The 23,236-nt window shown below is 45.8% G+C and overlaps 1 protein-coding gene across 2 annotated transcripts in view; it reads right to left on the reverse strand.

Annotated features, from left to right (window-relative positions):
- The window catches only part of SHISAL1 (shisa like 1), an 82,724-nt gene extending 62,245 nt beyond the window's left edge, over positions 1-20,479 (reverse strand). For both annotated transcript variants that reach the window (XM_075275167.1, XM_075275166.1), the window contains exon 1: positions 19,990-20,479. The gene's annotated coding sequence lies outside the window, so the exon portion shown is untranslated. The remainder of the gene's footprint in view (positions 1-19,989) is intronic.
- Positions 20,480-23,236: the final 2,757 nt, after the last annotated feature.

Below are 23,236 nucleotides of genomic sequence, written 5' to 3' on the forward strand. Positions count from 1 at the left end.
CTATCTATCTATTATCTATCTATCTATCTATCTATCTATCTATCTATCTATCATCTATCTATCTATCTATCTATCCCCATCCACCTATATCAGTACCAGTTACACCACGTTGCGCACATATCCTCCTATGACGTTCCGTGTATCCAGGTCAGTCTTTCGCGCTCCGCTCCGGTGACACGTACCTGCAGGTCTCTGTATAATCTCCTATGTCTGATATTGCTCATTATAAACTTATTTCATTTATTGAATCTGAGAACTTTCTGATCTGAACAGAACTTCTCATTTCTGCTCTCTGTGCAGGATTTGAAGGTGAGAGGAGAAGCGGCGCCTCCCAGTGCCTGCGCACCCGTCGTGTCACATTAGATGAGTGGCGGTATAACACTGAGACGTGTCATTCAGCTCTCCGTTCCATTTGTAGCATTTTTTTTGCTGACTGGTACTGAACACGTGAAAAGTTTCCTTAAGGCACAATTATATTTTTTGTAGATGTCACAAGCCGCCGCTATTAGGAGCTGCCAACTGTATTGTTCTGTAAAGGCTGATATTACGCTCAGCTGCCACGAAAGTGCCATTCGCAATCTCCCGAGCGTCTTATTAACAAGCACATCTGTGATCTTACACCCCATGTCTTGTTTAACACGTTCCTGCGACGATCACGGAGAAGACAATTCTGCCGGATTCTCGCACATTGAATTCTTTTTGAATCTTGAAGTTTTTGTCCAAATTGACCCCGAATTGTTCTTTTTCATTCGCCGCACAGGTGCGGAGGAGACGTTATAGCTTGTGCCCAAATCAGAAGAAGTATAAATGCAGCATCTTGTAGCAGAGCGTCAGGATCCCAAAATTTCAGGCCATGAAAAATATCTTCGAGGGTGATCGCAAAAACTTTAACTGAACGTTCTGGCCTACGCGATGTGACTAACATACGATACATTCTCACATTCTATATAAAAATAGTGCATAAAAAGTGCAATTGGTGCCAGATTAACGTCCATGGGATGAATAATACCGCCATGTGGTGTATTAGAATACCGCCAGACAGTTCACAAATAACCATTCCCAAATTATACCATTATACAATGTCCATAATATTACCATATAGTAGATGAATAACACCACCATACTGTGCAAAATTAAAACCGCCGTGCAAATAATACTACCGCACACTGTTTCAAGTAATACAACCATATAGTCACAAATAATAACACCTGCAGTGTCCAAATATTACTGCAATTCATGGAACAAATAATGTCAGCATGCGGTGTACCACTAACAATAAATACCGTCAGAGTGTTTAAATAATCCCACCATACAGTGTGTACAATATACTGTTCAAATACTACCATTATACGCTTTGTAAATAATATCATCACATGGTGCAAAAATAATGTCATCATACACTAAAACATATCACAATGCTGTGATAAGATACCACCATACAGTGTTCACATTGTACCATTATATGTTGTCTTAATAATACCACCATACAGTGTTCACATTGTACCATTATATGTTCTCTTAATAATGTCACCATACAGTGTTCACATAATACCAATATAGTATCTAAATAATACCACCATACAGTATCTAAATAATGTCACCAAACAGTGGGAAAATATCATCATACAGTAGGTAAATAATATCACCAAATAGAACAAAAATAATACTGCCATACTGTCACTAAATAATATCCACATATAGTGAAAAAAATAATACAATATTTAATCAATATCATCATACAGTGCAAAAATAATGTCATCATACAGTATTTAAGTACAGTGCAAAGATAATACCACCATATAGTAGATAAATAGTATCACCAAACTGTGCAAAAATAATATCACCATACAGTAGGTAAATAATATCACCAAACAGTGCATAAATAATACTGCAATACAGTATTTAAATAATAGCGCCATACAGTGAAAAAAATAATACTGCCATAGAGTATCTAAGACCCCAGGACAATAGCCCTTTTGTCCATGCATGTGTCTGTCCCTGGTTGCAATATACAACACGACCCTATGAGAACCATATCTCCTATCCTATCCTGAAAAACCCACAATCTGACTCTAGACTCTGCAATGTGGATTATGAAGATGGCAGAGTTCCAGCGCACACATCATAGATATCCATTAAGAACTTCCCTTGAGTGATTCATAACAAGAGTATTATTAAACTGTTTAATGCCTTAAAAGGGTACTCCAACACCCCCCAAAAAACTGCATACAATGATACAAAATACTGACAAAAAGACATATCCTTGTAGATAATGTTCGCAACGTTTTTGGCTTCCGATGTGCTTTTTGACATCAGGAGAACCAAAGAAAGAGTTGCAAACCATTCCCCACCTTTCTCCGACACTATTTGGATTTCTACTTCCTGGTCTTGTTGCGACACACAGGAGATGCCACTTCAATCACTGTCTAGAGTGGATAGTGGCTACTTTGGCTAGTGATTGGCTGAAATGGCATGGGACTAGGAAGTCGAGAACAGTGGTGACCCAAGCAACAACAGGAGTGGTGATGTAATGTATAGTGAAGTGAGTATCCGTGAGCCCACTGCTGCTGATTTTTTTTTCTTGATGGACAATCCCTTTAATAAGGACCCTTCATTTCCACCATCAAATCTAGTTCTTTGCATCCTTTAAACTCAACTGATTCCGCCACAGTTGGAATTTTCTCTCTAGCTCTTACCGTTCCCGAATAATCAGTTGTGCTAGTTTCCACACCTAATAAACTGATTTGGGCAGTCCTGGGCAGGAACAGGTAGTCTAAGACCGCCCACCTAACTGTAGAGAGCCTTATAAGGAAATTGGGTGCTGAAACTAACAGAAAGGATTGCTCAGGAACAGTAGGGGCTAGAGAAAAAATTCCAACTGTGCCAGAATCAGTGGTGTGGTGCCGATTAAAGGATGCAATGAACTAGAGATGGTGGAGGTGGTGATAGTTCCCCTTTAAGACTAGATTTTTTAAATTTTGGTGGTTGATAAGGACTACAGAATATTCTTGAGCGTTCTAAAAACAGCATGAGATCTAGATGAACTTCATCCTCCACCTGCATCTTTTGCTGAATCGGGTTTTAGATTGTGTTTTGCTGATTGTGGTCTTTGGAGGCTCCTGAACATAAACACTTCCAACTCTTTTTGTGGTTCCCGCAATTCCCGATGTCAGAAAATTCATGAAAAGCCAGCAGGGTTGCCGAGTATTATCTACAGAGCGCGGCTCAAGGTAACGTCTTCACTGCTCCACATCACATCTGTTTTCTTGGCTTCTGCTGTCATGCTCTGATTATTTCCCAGCTCGGTTTTGCAAAAAAAATAAAAAAAAAAAAAAAAAATTTTATGTAAAAATATCATATTCACAACATTGACCCGATGCCCAAACATCTGCTACTCTGCACATGGAGGAGATAATGGGGTAAATTGACAACAGGTTAACAGAAAAAAAAATCCTTGGATGGAGATGGAGGAGAAGCTAAAAACGGCCAAAAATTCTTTGGTGTTCTTAGTCGGATCCTCTGGGGGAGAGTTATGTAAGAATTTACACCTCTGAGTAGGGTCGTCCATTACTTAGACATTCGAAGGTCACATTAACATCCACTTATTCACTTTTATAGACGGCGGGGGAGGTTTATACAAAAATCCCCCCCCAAAAAAATCAGAAAAAAAATTGGTTTTGTAAGATTCCAGAATATCGGAACGCAATGGAACAGAGACCATGGTTCTTATGGACAGGGATGTGGAGTCGGAGTGGTGCCGGTTTTGATCATTGCGATCTGATATCCAGGACCCCAGCAGGGCTTCATAGAGGGCACATGACTGTGTGCAGCTCAGTCCCATTCAAGTGAATAGGACTGAGCTGCAATACCGAAGACCACCACTATACGATATACAGCACTGTTTTTTCGTTTGTATTCAGTGAGGGCACCCCGGCAGTCATTGTTCTCTTCAAACCGCCAAGCGGTGTCAGACCCCCACTGATCAAAGGATTGGTCATCAATATTCGACTCCTAGAAACCCCTTTAATATAAAGATATTTTAGAGGCTTATCTTTTTCTTAAAGAGCATGCCTAAAAGTGAAAAAATAGCGCCATATTTGGTATTGCATCTCAGTAGCATTGACATGAATGAGTTGCAATACCACACTCAACCTTCAGACAGGTGTGGCGCTGTTTATGAACGAAATCAGCCATTGGTGCCTAATCCTTGACAACCCCTTTAATATAAATGGATTTATGGAATAATTTTCACTATCACCTTTATAAATTGACAATAAGATGTTAAAATAAAGTCTCGAGATTCCTTTCATAAGGAGTCATTGTGAAAGCCGGAGCGGAGGAAAGCGAGTCTGAGACACAACTGTATCATTAGCGACCAACACAGGAAAGTTGCCTTGAAAGTGGAGACGCTCTGATCTCAGATCACAGCCGGCTCCTGCTAGGACTGCGCTGCTCGAGCAGGAAAACTACAAAGGTAGCCGCAACAATAAAACCAAAATTTCTCTAGATAATTGGATGGAATACGATTTCATACAGTAACCATAGCATACAGGGGAAAGGTCTAGATTCAGGGTGTAGGGCAAGTCTAACATAGGTCTAAACCTGTCAGGAATGGTATGAAACTAGAAAAACAGCCGCACCATTTCGTAAACAGCGCCACCTTTGTAAATGGCCGTGTCTAGTACTGCAGCCCCATTCAGGGTCAGGACCTTAATATAACAGATCATCCCTCTATGGAAGACCCAATATGTCTATGTTTTTCATGGCAGCATATTGTGACTACTGTGTAATTCTTTATTTCTCCCGTGGTGGCGCTGCAGGGGAATTAGTCACTTAGTCACTTGTTTCTCCCATGCTAAACATAGGGATCCGTCAGGATTTGTCAAGATGCTTTTGAGGCTCCATTATGAATGAAAGCCAGGACCATGACATTAATGAGAACAGAACACTAAGTGACTAACATCATTCCAGATTGATCGAAACGAAGACACTGCAGCTTAGGTCTCATTAAAATATAGGGAATCTGATCTGCAGTACCTGATCTGGCCACTACGCTGAGCATGGAGCTCCTCCACTAATTTCTCCTTCTCACTGTCCTCAGTCTGACTATGAGACAAATGGCTGCAGCAGGAGCCTCCCCCCAGTCAAATCTGCAGTAGAATATAGAGAATGTGAAGCCCTGCACCCACTATTCTCCTTCTTCTTACTGTCCTGAGTTTGACTGTAAGACAACTGGCTGCAGCAGGAGCTTCCTCCCATCCCCTCCTGCACCCTGTCATACTCCCTCTTCTTGCTGTCCTGTCTGGCTGTAAGACATCTAGCTGCAGCAGGAGCCTCCCCCCTGGCCTGAGTCTGGCTGTAGAAAACTAGCTGCAGCAGGAGCCTCCCCCCTGGCCTGAGTCTGACTGTAAGACAACTAGCTGCAGCAGGAGCCTCCTCCCTGGCCTGAGTCTGACTGTAAGACAACTAGCTGCAGCAGGACAGAGATTGTGAAGTACAGTAAAATACAGAGATTGTAAAGCCCTGCACCTTGTCATACTCCACCTTCCTGCTGTCCTGAGTCTGGCTGTAAGACAACTAGCTGCAGCAGGCGCCTCTCCCTGGCTATATCTGCAGTAAGATAGATTGTGAAGCCCTGCCTTCTTACCTAAGCCCCACCCCTTTACATGTCACCACCTAATATGGCTTAACCAGTGGGGGAATACATTGGTAAGCTTTATTAACCCCTTCATTGATAAAAGTTTGACTTCCTACATCCACCACTAGAGGGAGCCGAAGAGCTAACGGCATATTGTGGAATTATTCAAGGCTTTGAAAACATGGCTGCTTTCTTCTTCTTGTGTCCGTTGGTCACATGGCCATGCTAATGGAAATTCACTATATGGCGACGTCGACATCGGCGTTCATCAGATTACTAATTTGTTTGCTATTTCGAGCGAGCGAAGGCGATTAATACAGAAAATGGCGAGGATTACCCGCCCGTCCTGAGAACGGCCCTTGCTTTATTTCACCACTTTCTGTTCCTGCTCCTTGTTTGATAAAAGTGACTTTGTGCTGCGGGATAATCCCTTCAATTGTAAGAAATAAATTACATTTTCTTTGCTCCGCTGGGCGGTAATTATTACATTTTAAGTTGTTTCGGAAAGATATAAAAAGCCTTAAATTCACCCCAAAAAAACAAGCAAAAATATACATAACAAAAAAGTTCAGAGCTGAAGTATGACCTACATATAAATGTATATATATGCTAAAATACCGCCACACACAACCTGAATAACACTACACAGTACTACAAGTAACCAAACAATAGTGACAAATAAATATGACATAACATTACTGCCCAGATAAAGCCACCATACAATGCACAAATAATATCATACAATGCATAAATAATAGCACCATGCGATGAACATATAATACTGTCATACAGTGCACAAGTCATATCATTATACAGTGTACAGATAATGAGCACATAACATTGAATGATAGTACACCAATAACAGCTCTGTGCAGTGTACAGATAATACCATCATACAGTGTGCAAGTCATATCACCATGCAGTGTACTGATAATACCATCATATACTGCACAAACAACATACAATGCCATACAATTTGCAAGTAATAGTAATGCAGGACACAAATAGAACCACGAAGGGCTTAATCCTTTAGTAGTTGCCGTTACACTGATTCCAACGCAGTTAGAAGTTTTTCTCTAGCCCTCACCGTTCCATGGCAATAAGCACAGATAGTTTTGGAGTCTGATATCCTAACTAGACTCTCTAATGTCAAGAGGGTGGGTTCAGGAAGCAGCAGGCAAGAGGGTGGGTTTAGGAAGCAGCAGGCATAGGGTGGGTTCAGGCAGCAGCAGGCAAGAGGGTGGGTTCAGGAAGCAGCAGGTAAGAGGGTGGGTTCAGGCAGCAGCAGGCAAGAGGGTGGGTTCAGGCAGCAGCAGGCAAGAGGGTGGGTTCAGGAAGCAGCAGGCAAGAGGGTGGGTTCAGGCAGCAGCAGGCAAGAAGGTGGGTTTAGGAAGCAGCAGGCATAGGGTGGGTTCAGGCAGCAGCAGGCAAGAGGGTGGGTTCAGGAAGCAGCAGGTAAGAGGGTGGGTTCAGGCAGCAGCAGGCAAGAGGGTGGGTTCAGGAAGCAGCAGGCAAGAGGGTGGGTTCAGGCAGCAGCAGACAAGAGGGTGGGTTCAGGCAGCAGCAGGCAAGAGGGTGGGTTCAGGCAGCAGCAGGCAAGAGGGTGAGTTCAGGCAGCAGCAGGCAAGAGGGTGGGTTCAGGAAGCAGCAGGTAAGAGGGTGGGTTCAGGCAGCAGGCAAGTGGGTGGGTTCAGGCAGCAGCAGGCAAGAGGGTGGGTTCAGGCAGCAGCAGGCAAGAGGGTGGGTTCAGGCAGCAGGCAAGAGGGTGGATTCAGGCAGCAGGCAAGAGGGTGGGTTCAGGAAGCAGCAGGTAAGAGGGTGGGTTCAGGAAGCAGCAGGTAAGAGGGTGGGTTCAGGAAGCAGCAGGTAAGAGGGTGGGTTCAGGAAGCAGCAGGTAAGAGGGTGGGTTCAGGCAGCAGCAGGCAAGAGGGTGGGTTCAGGAAGCAGCAGGCAAGAGGGTGGGTTCAGGAAGCAGCAGGCAAGAGGGTGGGTTCAGGAAGCAGCAGGTAAGAGGGTGGGTTCAGGAAGCAGCAGGCAAGAGGGTGGGTTCAGGAAGCAGCAGGTAAGAGGGTGGATTCAGGAAGCAGCAGGCAAGAGGGTGGGTTCAGGCAGCAGCAGGCAAGAGGGTGGGTTCAGGAAGCAGCAGGCAAGAGGGTGGGTTCAGGCAGCAGGCAAGAGGGTGGGTTCAGGAAGCAGCAGGCAAGAGGGTGGGTTCAGGCAGCAGCAAGCAAGAGGGTGGGTTCAGGAAGCAGCAGGCAAGAGGGTGGGTTCAGGAAGCAGCAGATAAGAGGGTGGGTTCAGGAAGCAGCAGGCAAGAGGGTGGGTTCAGGAAGCAGCAGGCAAGAGGGTGGGTTCAGGAAGCAGCAGGCAAGAGGGTGGGTTCAGGAAGCAGCAGATAATAGGGTGGGTTCAGGAAGCAGCAGGTAAGAGGGTGGGTTCAGGAAGCAGCAGGTAAGAGGGTGGATTCAGGAAGCAGCAGGCAAGAGGGTGGGTTCAGGCAGCAGCAGGCAAGAGGGTGGGTTCAGGAAGCAGCAGGCAAGAGGGTGGGTTCAGGAAGCAGCAGGCAAGAGGGTGGGTTCAGGCAGCAGGCAAGAGGGTGGGTTCAGGAAGCAGCAGGCAAGAGGGTGGGTTCAGGCAGCAGCAGGCAAGAGGGTGGGTTCAGGAAGCAGCAGATAAGAGGGTGGGTTCAGGAAGCAGCAGGCAAGAGGGTGGGTTCAGGAAGCAGCAGGCAAGAGGGTGGGTTCAGGAAGCAGCAGGCAAGAGGGTGGGTTCAGGAAGCAGCAGGTAAGAGGGTGGGTTCAGGAAGCAGCAGGTAAGAGGGTGGATTCAGGAAGCAGCAGGCAAGAGGGTGGGTTCAGGCAGCAGCAGGCAAGAGGGTGGGTTCAGGAAGCAGCAGGCAAGAGGGTGGGTTCAGGAAGCAGCAGGCAAGAGGGTGGGTTCAGGCAGCAGGCAAGAGGGTGGGTTCAGGAAGCAGCAGGCAAGAGGGTGGGTTCAGGAAGCAGCAGGCAAGAGGGTGGGTTCAGGAAGCAGCAGATAAGAGGGTGGGTTCAGGAAGCAGCAGGCAAGAGGGTGGGTTCAGGAAGCAGCAGGCAAGAGGGTGGGTTCAGGAAGCAGCAGGCAAGAGGGTGGGTTCAGGAAGCAGCAGATAATAGGGTGGGTTCAGGAAGCAGCAGGTAAGAGGGTGGGTTCAGGAAGCAGCAGATAATAGGGTGGGTTCAGGAAGCAGCAGGTAAGAGGGTGGGTTCAGGAAGCAGCAGGTAAGAGGGTGGATTCAGGAAGCAGCAGGCAAGAGGGTGGGTTCAGGCAGCAGCAGGCAAGAGGGTGGGTTCAGGAAGCAGCAGGCAAGAGGGTGGGTTCAGGAAGCAGCAGGTAAGAGGGTGTGGTTCTGAGCTCTTACATTGTCTTCCTCTGGCTCACGCCACCTTGCCCGTTCCTGCCTGACATCACCCACTGGACATTAGGGAGTCTAGTCAACATATCAGGCATCAAAACTAATTGTAGTGATTGCTCAAGAACGGTGGGGGCTAGAGAGAAGATTCCAACTGTGCCGGAATCAGCAGAGCAGCTCCTGTTAAAAGATGCAAAGAAGCGGGGTTAGTGGAGGCTTTTAAACATCCTCTCTAAATGATATCATCATACAGTGCACAATTAACAACACTATAAAATTTGAAAATAATAGCACCATGCAGAGCATACATAATATCGTCATACAGTGCACAAATAACAGCAATCTGGATTTCCCAAATAATGCTGTCATACAGTGCACATGTCATATCACCCAAGCAGTACATAAAAGATACCATCATAAAGCATACAAATAACAATGCCATACAATATCCAAATAATATCACACATAACGTACAGCGAACACAAATAATATCGTCATATAGTGCACAAATAAAATTAGTATGCAGAACATGAATAATATCACCATAAAGTGCACAGATAACAGCAACACTATAAGATTTCCAAATAAGAACATAGTGGAGAGCACAAATAATATCGTCATACAGTGCACAAATAAAGGCAGTATGCAGAACATGAATAATATGACCATCAAGTGCACAGATAACAGCAACACTATAAGATTTAGAAATAATAACATAGTGGAGAGCACAAATAATATCGTCATACAGTGCACAAGTAAAGGCACCCTCCAATTTCCAAATGATACCATCAAAACATATACAATTATAACAGCATACGGTACACAAATAACAATACTGAAGACGGGCGAACCGTCCGAGATTCGTTTTGTTACGGCTGACAGGGTGAAGTTTGGATAGAACTGGAATGATGCCTAAATGATATTGTCAAACAACCCTGAAATAATACCGCATACAGTGCTCAAATAATACAGCCATAAAGTGCCAAAATAATGCCCAAATAATACAATCATACAGTGTACAAATAGCAACACCGTAATATAACACCACATGGTACAAAATTACATGCAGTATACAAATAATAGACCCATGCCCATTAATAATATCGCCATATAGTGTACAGGATTACCCAAATGATACTCCCAATTACCTCCATAAAACCAATTACCTCCATATAATAACGCCAACGAGTACTGAAATAATACTCAAGTAACAGTGCTGTATAATACCGCCATACAGTGCTAAAATAACATACCGCATGATGCAAAAACACATCATTACGGTGTGAAGGCCATTGCGGTGGACTATCTAACCCCTGTATTTCAATACATAGTGAGCGGCAGGTGAGGCTTGTACGGTATGTTATATGGTACTAGTACAGTAATCCTGGATATCGGGGGGCCGCGTGTATTTTGCGCGGTAGCTCACGCGCACAGCCAGGTGTGACGATATTGCGAGCTTTAATTAGACAGAAAGGCTTACGAGTGTCACAGACGTGCGGATGCGAATAAGCACGGAGAGAGGCGATGAAATCTGCGATAGGGCCATTGGTCGCGTCGTCATGGAAACAACACTAATCACTTAATCAAGATATCAGGCGAATTAATAGCGAAGAGGAACGTAAATATTAGTCCAAAGGCGACGTATCTGTGTTCTGTGGGTTTTGGGTTGACGGTGATATGTTGGGGGGGGGGGGGGGGGACGCCTTGTATTCTTACAAAAAATTCCAAAAACTCTAAGTAATGTCGGGTGACGACCCCTGTGGCCGATACGGCTGCTTCCTCCGAGGTTGTCTTTGGCGGAGACTTATTATAGTCTTAGTTGTCCCTACCAACCAATCACAGCGCAGATTTCATTGTTCAGGAGCGGAATGCAGAATGAAAGCCGCGCTGTGATTGGTTGCTGTGGGCTGTGATTGGACAACTAAGTTTTGATTTTGAATCTATCGGACTCTATGGCTCCCTCACCAGGTAGACTTGGCAATGAGAATTTTTTATCATTAAGGACGGATTATTTTTGTGGTGATTTTTTTGCCCCTTTTTTGGGCATTACATGTCACCTTTAGGGTTCATACGGGGAGAGGAAGTGAGGATTTTGGCACCGAGAGTGACGTGGGGAGCCAATTCCGACAGTCGCGGGCTCAAATGAATGGGCCGACACCGGAGGTTGCTGCCGCCAGGCGGACGCCGCGGCTTGTTGAGCCTGAAGAAAGGGCGGCCCACTTCTTTTTTTCGTGAGCGGCATGTTGCGGTCTACATAGACCACCATTGTGAGGGGGCGGATTATGACGTGGATTACGCGCCATAATCCGCCCCCTTAATGCCCATGTGAACTAGCCGTTTCCGATATCACATATAGTGCCCAAGCCAATGCGGCCCTGCTGGCTGGGGAGATTTGCCTTGGCTCGGGGATCAGTGACTTGCACACTTTTGTTATGCCACAGTGTTGCGGTGGTAGATCACTATTGGCAGAACTATAGGGATCACAATAGGGCCAGAAACCCAAAGGCCCCACTGGTCTTCCATCCCTACGCTAGGGTTGGATACACTTTGATCTCCTTCATGATGTCCTTTGATATCTTTCAGTCTGTGCATTGTGAATGTATTTCCCCTGACCTCTGGTGCACTGGAGAGAGAAGATCTACGATACACAGCCTTCCACTGTCAGAAAGGAGAAATGGGCTATTTGGGTATAAAGTCAGGGAGGGATTCTGTGTGGTAGGCTGTGGTATAAACGGGGTCATGATTAATATGTGGGGGGCATCTACGGGATGGGAAACTTGTGTAGAGACGGGGTAAAAAAGTCGTCATGGTGGTCTGGGCCAGATACAGAAGGGAAATGATGGCAAAATCTATTGAAGGGGCGTGGCTGATGGTCATAAGGGTGGGCTTTTAGTTACGCCCCTGAGGATCATAAACATGCACTTCACGGCGCCGATGGCAGTGCTCAAGAGCAGACGGGCGTGGATGATCCGCTCATTTCAGCTCCCGACTCCCTCTGATATTTCTGTGTGAACGAGCACGAACCCTACAGATATTTAGAATTTTCTAAGAATTTTCCGTACACATCAGCAACTTCTCATTATTTCCAAATCCTGGCCCCATACTTATCTCCGACATTCAGATTGCTCTAATGACGCGTTATGTAACCGCATAAAAGGTAGTCGAAAGAACAGAAAAACCTGGAACATTTTCCGTTCCGTCTAAAGCTAAGATTCAATTTGTATGACAAATTTGGCTTGGGGGCAAGTGTTATTAGTCTGCGCCGCGCTTGTCCGGGGTTGTTTGTGTTTACCGAGCTGTTGTAGGCTGAGTGCTGGGGAAAATATTTGTGTAGGTTCATAGTGTTAGGCCATTAGCTGTTTATTTTATTGTCTTACCATGCCAAATCCTATCTGCTTGGTCTTAGACAGCTTGTTTATACAACCTCGGCGTCTGTTGGATCCGCCGCCAATGCTAGCGGTGGCAGTAAATTCCGCACACATGGTCAGTGGCACAGAGTTCACCACCAGTAGACGAAGCCGCCCCGGCCAAATGGAACAGAGCATTGTCATATGGGACTCGGCTCGCTGGGATTTGCAGGAAATGTGTTCGCTGGCTCAAAACTTGCCAGGAAAATAAATTAATTTTATTTTTTTTTTAGTTTTTTTTTTTTCGATCGTTAAAAATTACTCATCGTTGTTTAATTAAAAAGAAATATCCATGTGGGATGAAAATAATTATCAAGAGAAAGAGTGACTGTTTAAGGGAGAAACAGGTTCTTAACTCTCTGAAGGCTGCAGGGATGTGTGTTTTGTGACTTTTTAGCTCCTCAGGGGAGGGGCTTAAGAACATTTCACAGACACTTCTACGGTTAAATCATGTACACAATTATTCAGCCTTGTTAAAGTAGAAGAAATAGAAATTTAGGATAAGAATAATACAAACTCTTAAAGGGAGCCTGTCACTAGTTTGGTTGTCTCTGAATGAGTCACTGGTTTAGGGCCCCTAAATCACTAGCATGGGTCTTAAACTTATTTTGGATAGCTCTTAGTACATGAGTGTTGTGCTTTGGAAACTGTGGACAGTATACCTCTCCTAACTGCGTATATGAAGTCCTCAAGTTTAACACTGCAACACAAATGTGTTTACAGCTGCTGGCTCCGCAGGGGTGGGGCTAACTGAGAGGGAAGAACACTTTACAGCCTCTAATTGGCAGTTTGGGTGCTTTTATATGGCTAAATCGTGTGCAAAATTATTGTCTCTTTTTAAGTTAAAACAAATTTAGGATGAGAATTGTCAAAATAGAAAGTCACTAAAGGGAGCCTGTCACAGGTTTAGGGCCCCTAAGTCATAAGCATGAGTCTTAGACTTATTTCCAAGAGTACTTTTGAAACTTTGGACAATACATCTCTCTTCACTTTGCATATGCATATAAGTCCTCATGTTACGCCACAACTCGCATGCATCCAGGTGCCCCTGAAGAGTGCAGGACTCCTCACTGGCAAAATAAAACTGTTACACTCAGTCACAGAAGGATGGGGTACACTAAGAAAATGTCAAGACATGTCCAAAACCTGGTAACAGGTTTCCTTTAAATGGACCCTGGCTGGTGTTTGCTGGTCCTGCCCTTTAATATATATCTTTGTAATGCTAGTTAGAAACTACAGGTTGTGTGACCTCTTTGACTCCGCAGGGGAGGAGCTCACTGAAGAACTGAGGACATGGCACTTTAATGGTTATGTCATGTACGATACAAAATTACTAAAAAGAAAATAAAAATTTAGGACAAAAATAATTATATATGAGTTATTAGAAATATTGACTTTTTCTTTGGTGCTTCCAGGACCTTTGTATAGGTCCCCAATGTGCCAGCTAGGTGTGTCTCTGACTTTGACTCTGCGGGGGCGGAGCTAATTAAGGTGATGAACATTTAACGGCCTCAGACTGGCAGCTCATTTGAGCAAATGAACGTCTTAGTCTCAGTCATAGTTAAGCATTCACCTGAGTACACAGTGACTGTACCAGCAGAATAGTGAGCGCAGCTCTGGAGTATAATACAGGATAAGTAATGTATGTACACAGTGACTGCACCAGCAGAATAGTGAGCGCAGCTCTGGAGTATAATACAGGATAAGTAATGTAATGTATGTACACAGTGACTGTACCAGCAGAATAGTGAGCGCAGCTCTGGAGTATAATACAGGATAAGTAATGTAATGTATGTACACAGTGACTGCACCAGCAGAATAGTGAGCGCAGCTCTGGAGTATAATACAGGATAAGTAATGTAATGTATGTACACAGTGACTGTACCAGCAGAATAGTGAGCGCAGCTCTGGAGTATAATACAGGATAAGTAATGTAATGTATGTACACAGTGACTGTACCAGCAGAATAGTGAGCGCAGCTCTGGAGTATAATACAGGATAAGTAATGTAATGTATGTACACAGTGACTGCACCAGCAGAATAGTGAGCGCAGCTCTGGAGTATAATACAGGATAAGTAATGTAATGTATGTACACAGTGACTGCACCAGCAGAATAGTGAGCGCAGCTCTGGAGTATAATACAGGATAAGTAATGTAATGTATGTACACAGTGACTGTACCAGCAGAATAGTGAGCGCAGCTCTGGAGTAGAATACAGGATAAGTAATGTAATGTATGTACACAGTGACTGCACCAGCAGAATAGTGAGCGCAGCTCTGGAGTATAATACAGGATATAACTCAGGATGTGTACAGGAAAGAATTTATAGCAACTTGTCAGGACAAGGAGTTGAGAGGGAGCCAAAGAGCATTTAGAACTACCTCCGAAAGATTATGAAGATAATCTGTTTTCCCTTATCCCAAACAGCGGCACAACATGGGGTTTTCCTGCCCCTGTGTACTGTTTAGGACAGGTGGAATAAGTTTACTTAACTAACAAACAACCTCCCTCTCCCCTATATTAGGTCAGAGAGACCTCTCCCCCCCCGTGTTAGTCACAAGAATAATTCATCTTCCTTACAGACAGTAAATCTGCATAAAAAGGGAGGGAGACTTGTGCCGCTGTTTGGGCTAAGGGAAAATAATACAGGATGTAACAGGTAGGTTCATTCTATATGTAAACTCATATGCCTCATATATCTTATGTACCTTTACTACTACTGGTCATTTTGTGGCTTCCTCTCTATCCTAGTACTACAATTCATAGTATAGCCTGCCTGTATATAATAAGTAGAAGTATATGACTTATCGTATCATTTTTCTATAAATTGTGTTTTTACTTTCTGAAGGACAGATCTTCTAAAACTAAAGGTGATATTTTGTAATACGGAACACATGGTCTACAAGTTATACACAGGAATGATCAGCAGGGTGCGCCCTTTAGCACACAAAATACAAAAACACTGAACATGTGTGGTAGTGATTGGGTTAAAACTAGTGAAAATGTGCAGAAAATAAAAAAAAAAGGGGCCTGTAGCATAGAGATTTCCTCCCAGACACATGGTGCAGGGCAGGTACATCGCCGCCACCTGCCACAGCAGCTACAACTTACTGAGATTATTATAGAGGGTGATTGTTCCTTGTAAAATGAGAGATAAAAGCGGCAATTTGTCACCACATGTGAACGAGAACATAACATTCTGCCGAAGGAAGTCGGAGAGAAGAGAGATACATGGTATATGTCTATAATGGTAGAAATACAGAGAATGATCTGCGGGTGACATGTCCCTAGAGAGGGATCAATCCTATCTATCTATCTATCTATCTATCTATCTATCTATCTATCTATCTATCTATCTATCTATCTATCTATCTATCTATTCAGCTATTTATCTATCTATTTATCCATCTCCATATCCGATCTATCTATCTATTATCTATGTATCTATCTGTCTATTCAGCTATTTATCTAGAATTTCCATAGCTCAGGCACATCAGCTACGTGTCAGTACATGGCCAGCTGGACAGTCATGGTGGAAATTTTATGGCCACCTATGAATATTCTGCATGTAATATAATGCAGATATTCCATATCACCTGCACTGTATCCCCCTCCACCTGTTCTGTATCCCCCTCCACCTGCTCTGTATCCCCCTCCACCTGCTCTGTATCCCCCTCCACCTGCTCTGTATCCCCCTCCACCTGTTCTGTATCCCCCCTCCACTGTATCCCCCTCCACCTCCTCTGTATCCCCCTCCACCTGTTCTGTATCCCCCTCCACCTGCTCTGTATCCCCCTCCACCTGTTCTGTATCCCCCTCCACCTGTTCTGTATCCCCCTCCACCTGTTCTGTATCCCCCTCCACCTGTTCTGTATCCCCCCTCCACTGTATCCCCCTCCACCTGCACTGTATCCCCCTTCACCTGCTCTGTATCCCCCTCCACCTGCTCTGTATCCCCCTTCACCTGCTCTGTATCCCCCTCCACCTGCTCTGTATCCCCCTCCACCTCCTCTGTATCCCCCTCCACCTGTTCTGTATACCCCTCCACCTGCTCTGTATCCCCCTTCACCTGCTCTGTATCCCCCTCCACCTGCTCTGTATCCCCCTCCACCTGTTCTGTATACCCCTCCACCTGCTCTGTATCCCCCTCCACCTGCTCTGTATCCCCCTCCACCTGTTCTGTATCCCCCTCCACCTGCTCTGTATCCCCCTCCACCTGCTCTGTATCCCCCTCCACCTGCTCTGTATCCCCCTTCACCTGCTCTGTATCCCCCTCCACCGGCTCTGTATCCCCCTCCACTGTATCCCCCTCCACCTCCTCTGTATCCCCCTCCACCTGTTCTGTATACCCCTCCACCTGCTCTGTATCCCCCTCCACCTGCTCTGTATCCCCCTCCACCTGCTCTGTATCCCCCTCCACCTCCTCTGTATCCCCCTCCACCTGTTCTGTATACCCCTCCACCTGTTATGCACTACTGTATAGACCGGATTTTCTTTGCTACATAACAGGAGACGCCTTTATAGGATTATATTTGATATTTGCGTCCTATAGAGATATCGGACATATGGAAATCTCCGCTGCCCCGTGTTATATAGACAGATCCTTGTGTCCATGTTCAGCCACACCTTGGAGCAGACCTTTAAGACGTAGTCACATCTAGACCTTCCTACACGTGGGGTAAAGATTGAATTTGCTCCCCTAGTCTTGTATCCTGGGGGCTTGTTGTCGCCCCTCTGCCAGCTACACCCCTTCCTGTGTATGGAGGAGACAGCTTACATTATATCATTTATAGGCACAATATTATACACTGGACTTGGTGTTACATTGTAGCCTTTTATGTATTGTCATAATATTCTTTATATATATGACCCCCCCACCCCAAATAACAAGGAAGGAAAATGAGAGAGGCGATCTTTGAGGACCAGAGACCGCATATAACACAGAAACTTCTATAATAACCTGTGCTCCAAGTTACGGAGAAGAGGATGCAGAGCAGGTGTAGGTGACTATGGAGGGTGCAGAACAGGTGTAGGTGACTATGGAGGGTGGAGAGCAGGTGTAGGTGATTATGGAGGGTGCAGAACAGGTGTAGGTGACTATGGAGGGTGGAGAACAGGTGTAGGTGACTATGGAGGGTGGAGAACAGGTGTAGGTGACTATGGAGGGTGGAGAGCAGGTGTAGGTGATTATGGAGGGTGGAGAGCAGGTGTAGGTGATTATGGAGGGTGCAGAACAGGTGTAGGTGACTATGGAGGGTGGAGAACAGGTGTAGGTGACTATGGAGGGTGGAGAACAGGTGTAGGTGACTATGGAGGGTGGAGAACAGGTGTAGGTGACTATGGAGGGTGGAGAGCAGGTGTAGGTGATTATGGAGGGTGGAGAGCAGGTGTAGGTGACTATGGAGGGTGCAGAACAGGTGTAGGTGACTATGGAGGGTGCAGAACAGGTGTAGGTGACTATGGAGGGTGGAGAACAGGTGTAGGTGACTATGGAGGGTGGAGAACAGGTGTAGGTGACTATGGAGGGTGGAGAGCAGGTGTAGGTGATTATGGAGGGTGCAGAACAGGTGTAGGTGACTATGGAGGGTGGAGAACAGGTGTAGGTGACTATGGAGGGTGGAGAGCAGGTGTAGGTGATTATGGAGGGTGGAGAGCAGGTGTAGGTGACTATGGAGGGTGCAGAACAGGTGTAGGTGACTATGGAGGGTGCAGAACAGGTGTAGGTGACTATGGAGGGTGCAGAACAGGTGCAGGTGACTATGGAGGGTGGAGAGCAGGTGTAGGTGACTATGGAGGGTGGAGAGCAGGTGTAGGTGACTATGGAGGGTGCAGAACAGGTGTAGGTGACTATGGAGGGTGGAGAGCAGGTGTAGGTGACTATGGAGGGTGCAGAACAGGTGTAGGTGACTATGGAGGGTGCAGAACAGGTGTAGGTGACTATGGAGTTTGCAGAACAGATGTAGGTGACTATGGAGGGTGCAGAACAGGTGTACGTGACTATGGAGGGTGGAGAACAGGTGTAGGTGACTATGGAGGGTGCAGAACAGGTGTAGGTGACTATGGAGGGTGCAGAACAGGTGTAGGTGACTATGGAGGGTGGAGAACAGGTGTAGGTGACTATGGAGGGTGGAGAACAGGTGTAGGTGACTATGGAGGGTGGAGAGCAGGTGTAGGTGATTATGGAGGGTGCAGAACAGGTGTAGGTGACTATGGAGGGTGGAGAACAGGTGTAGGTGACTATGGAGGGTGCAGAACAGGTGTAGGTGACTATGGAGGGTGCAGAACAGGTGTAGGTGACTATGGAGGGTGCAGAGCAGGTGTAGGTGACTATGGAGGGTGCAGAACAGGTGTAGGTGACTATAGAAGGTGCAGAACTGGTGTAGGTGACTATGGAGGGTGCAGAACTGGTGTACGTGACTATAGAGTATGAAGAACAGGTGTAGGTGACTATGGAGGGTGCAGAGCAGGTGTAGGTGACTATGGAGGGTGCAGAACAGGTGTAGGTGACTATAGAGGGTGCAGAACTGGTGTAGGTGACTATGGAGGGTGCAGAACAGGTGTAGGTGACTATAGAGTATGAAGAACAGGTGCAGGTCACCACAGGAGATTCACAATAGCTGTAGCTTTTTATAGAGGATGCACAGCAGGTGTGGATGACTATGGAAGAGGCTCATCAGTTATAAATGATCATGAAATATGTGGACAGAGGTGACCATACATAGGAGATGACCAAGAAAGGTATCAGGTATAGGTGATCAGATAGGATGCACAGTAGATATAACTGTCAGATACTATAAAGATCCGCAGCAGATATAGGAGGGACCAAGGAAGATGCTAAGCAAGTATGGGTGATCATATAGGATATACAGAAGATATAGGAAACAATAAAGTTGCACAGAAGGTCTATGTGACCATGGAAGATGTACGGCAGGGTAGAGGTAACAGTAAAGATGTACAGCAGAGTATTAGTGACCATGGAAGGTATACAGAAGGATCTAGGGAACCACAACAGCCATAGGTAACTACAACTGATGCAGAGCAGGCTATAGGTCATCATAGAAAGTGCAGAACAGGATGAAGGTGACCACGAAGATGGACAACAGGGTTTAGGTGGCCACAACACGATATAAGTGACCACACAGAGTGCACCTCAGAGTATGGGTGACCAGGAAAGGTGCACAAAATGGTTTAGATGACCAAAGCAAGATAGAGGTGATCGTGGAAGATGCACAATAGGGTTTAGCTGACCACAGAGGGCTATGAACATGGAAAGTCAACCTCAGAATATAGGGGACCATGGACGGTGATCAAAACAGGGTACGCGTGACCATGGAAGATGCACAACAGGATATAGGTGACCCTGAAGGTGCACGAAGGAGTATCAGTGATCAAAGCAGGCTATAGATGATCATGGGAGATGCACCTAGGATATAGGCGACCACAGAAAGTGCACCTCAATGTATAGGTGACCAAAGAAGGCTACAAGTGATGATGAAAGCTGCACACCAGGCTATAGGTGCCCATAGTGTATAGGTGAACTATAAGAAGAACTTACCTTGGAGCTGAGGGGATTTCTCTTCCCAGACCCTGGCTCAGTGCTCAGATTCATCCTCACCCAAATCCTGTACTCCAAAGTGTTAAAGTAACTCATAGCACAGAAGACCTAGGGGGTTAAATCCTCCTCATGAGGGCGGTGGGAATATGAGGGTCTTGGCCAGAACCGGGGGACGCAATTATTCCACAAAGGCTTTTGACTGAACCGAATCCAAGGAGCGCAAGGTTGAGCGCAAGGCGTAGAAGTATCTCCAAGGCGCAGGGCTTCTCCAGATCCCTTGTACTTTGTGGGAAAGTAAGGTCTAGGAGGATGAATGTCCCCTCATTGTCTTCCTCTCTCCCCCCGGAGCTCTGTGTAACAAGCTGCCTGCGCTTCTCCCAGATCCCCAGCCTTACTGGCTTCCATCCAGGAGCTCAATCTGAGAGGTCAAATGGTGCCTGTGCCTGCGCTCCTCTGCCAGTGACAGCTCTGATGTGCAGGATCTGGGCAATTACTGAGTCTCTTTAGCTGCCAGCCTCACTCCCCCCACCCATATAACACACCCTTATACACACCGCTCCCCCCTCTCCTATTCAGGCAGGGGGTGGAGGGGGGAGCAGTTTGCATTTCCCACATTTGTTTCATCATTTCAGGTGTCACCATGCCCCCGAACCTTCCTGCCCTCATTATCTGATTGGGAATTTGAGGCATTCTTGTGCCCATCCTAGGTACGTGTGTGCCCTGCAGGGCTCTGTGCCCACGTACAAATTATAGGGTTATTATGGATGTGGCACAGCTGGCGGCATGTATGAGCCAGAGATGGCAGGAATAAGAAAGGAATAGTAATAATAGATAGATAGAAGGAAGGGAGGGAGGGAAGGAAGGAAGGAAGGAAGGAAGGAAGGAAGGAAGGAAGGAAAGAAGGAAGGAGGGAAGGAAGGGAGGGAGGGAGGCAAGGAAGGAAGAAGGGAAGGAAGGAAGGAAGGAGGGAGGGAGGAAAGGAAGGAGGGAAGGAAGGAAAGAAGGAAGGAGGGAAGGAAGGGAGGGAGGGAGGCAAGGAAGGAAGAAGGGAAGGAAGGAAGGAAGGAAGGAGGGAGGGAGGGAAGGAAGGAAGGAGGGAGGGAGGGAAGGAAGGATGAAGGGAAGGAAGGAGGGAAGGAAGGAGGGAGGGAAGGAAAGAAGGAAGGAAAAAGGAAGAAGGGAAGGAATGAAGGAGGGAGGGAAGGAAGGAAGAAAGAAGGGAAGGAAGGAAATAAGGAAGGGAGGGAGGGAAAGAAATAAGGAAGGGAGGGAAGGAAGAAAGAAAGAAGGGAAGGAAGGAAGAAGGAAGGGAAGGAAGGAAGGAAGAAGGGAAGGAAGGAATGAAGGAAGGAATGAAGGAAGGAAGGAGGGAGGGAACGAAGGAAGAATGGAAGGAATGGAGGGAAGGAAGGAAGGAAGGAGGGAAGAAGGGAAAGAAGGAAGAAGGGAAGGAAGGAAGAAGGGAAGGAAGGAAGAAGGGAAGGAAGGAGGGAAAGAAGGAAGGAGGGAAGAAAGGAGGGAGGGAAGGAAATAAGGAAGAAGGGAAGGAAGGAAGGAGGGAAGGAAGGAAGGAGAGAAGGAAGGAGAGAAGGAAGGAAGGAGAGAAGGAGGGAAGGAAGGAAGCAGGGAAGGAAGGAAGAAGGGAAGGAAGGAAGGAAGGAGGGAAGGAAGAAGATATATTTAGATATATAAGTATAGATAGATAGATAGATAGATAGATAGATAGATAGAGGATAAATAAGATATAGATTACATTTATATATAGAAGAGAGGGAGTTAAATAGATAGGTAAATACATAGATATGGGATATAAATTTAGGTAGATACATCCTTTTAGACAGATGTGAGATAAATGTTAGATAAATAGAGATATGAGACAGACAGATAGATAGATAGATAGATAGATAGATAGATAGGAAGTATAATATAGATACATAATGATAGATATGAGATAGATAGAAGGATATGGAATGGATCTCTAGACAGCAGATAAACAAATAGGTAGAAAATAGAGATATATTTTTAGATGGATTTGCCCAGATTTGTGTAGTAAGTTTCTGTCTGGCCGCAGCTACCAGTAGGGGGAGCTCTGCAGGTACATTTGTACATCAGTGATAAATGTGCATTTAGCCTCACAGCTCCCCCTGCTGTTGGCTCCAGGCGTCCACACTTTAACTCTTTAAGGCTAGAAGGCAGGGGACTTGGAGCTCTGTAGCAGAAACCTTAAAGATATATCACACATTGAACCAACACAGGATTTCGAACCTATGAAGTTACCGCGTTTTATACTTTAAGCAGGTTCTAGCCCTTGGACACGTCTCGTGCAGGGCCCTGCTGTTGTGAAATGTGATACAAGACACATGTTGCGAGGCTGGTGAATCTGGAGCAGTCAGACAGCGCAACCTTCATTTCCATACGTTCCTCCTGGCCTGATAAATAAGAGCTGTCAGATGTGCGGCAGGTTTACCAGCCCGGCCTAATATACAAGGATAGCAATGTGTCAGCGCGTATGACGGCGAGCGTATAACCAGAGCCTCGCTCTGCGACTGCCTGCACTGGGATTCCCAGCTCTCGGCACAGAGGTGACACTCTCTGGAAAAACACGAGGATTCTAACGGAACGCAGAACACGGCGACTTCCTGGAATAAGAGACGAGCTCGGGAAATCTCAGGCACTAAGTAAATGTTATTTAAAGAGGATCCACCGCCTCTCCAGACATGTCTGTCTTAGTACATACTCGCCTTCTCCTTAATATTACAATTCCGAGGCATCTTTTCTTATGTCATTCCTCTGTTACTCCTCCTGGTACTGTACGAACACGCGTAAGGAGACATCGTATGTGGCCTTGTTAGAATTTAAGGAAATGGAGAGCGTGCTCAATGTGAAAACGGGATGGGGGCAGATCATGGGACCCTTGGAGAGAGAGCACACCCCATAGGATGGATGAACCTTGCGAAATTCGTTTAACAGATATTCGCGATAGTTTTGCCACTAGTGTAGTTCAGTCCAAATTCAGAAATTTGACCAAAATTTGACCAAATTCTGCATCAAATTTTGCACCTACCAGATGACTGATTGTCATCTACCCTCCTCTCTCCTGGATTTCCTTGCACCATCTTGTGCAAGTTTCTAGGCATCTTTGGTCCCATTTTGACCTTTTCTGCATTGTCAAAGACCCAAGGGGGGGCGCCACTGAGCCTTAGGGTTCATATGGCACATAAGAGGTCACAGAAGCAGCCAGGAGATG

Source organism: Leptodactylus fuscus, chromosome 5 (genome assembly GCF_031893055.1).
Source record: "Leptodactylus fuscus isolate aLepFus1 chromosome 5, aLepFus1.hap2, whole genome shotgun sequence".
In the NCBI taxonomy this organism is placed as follows: Eukaryota; Metazoa; Chordata; class Amphibia; order Anura; family Leptodactylidae; genus Leptodactylus; species Leptodactylus fuscus.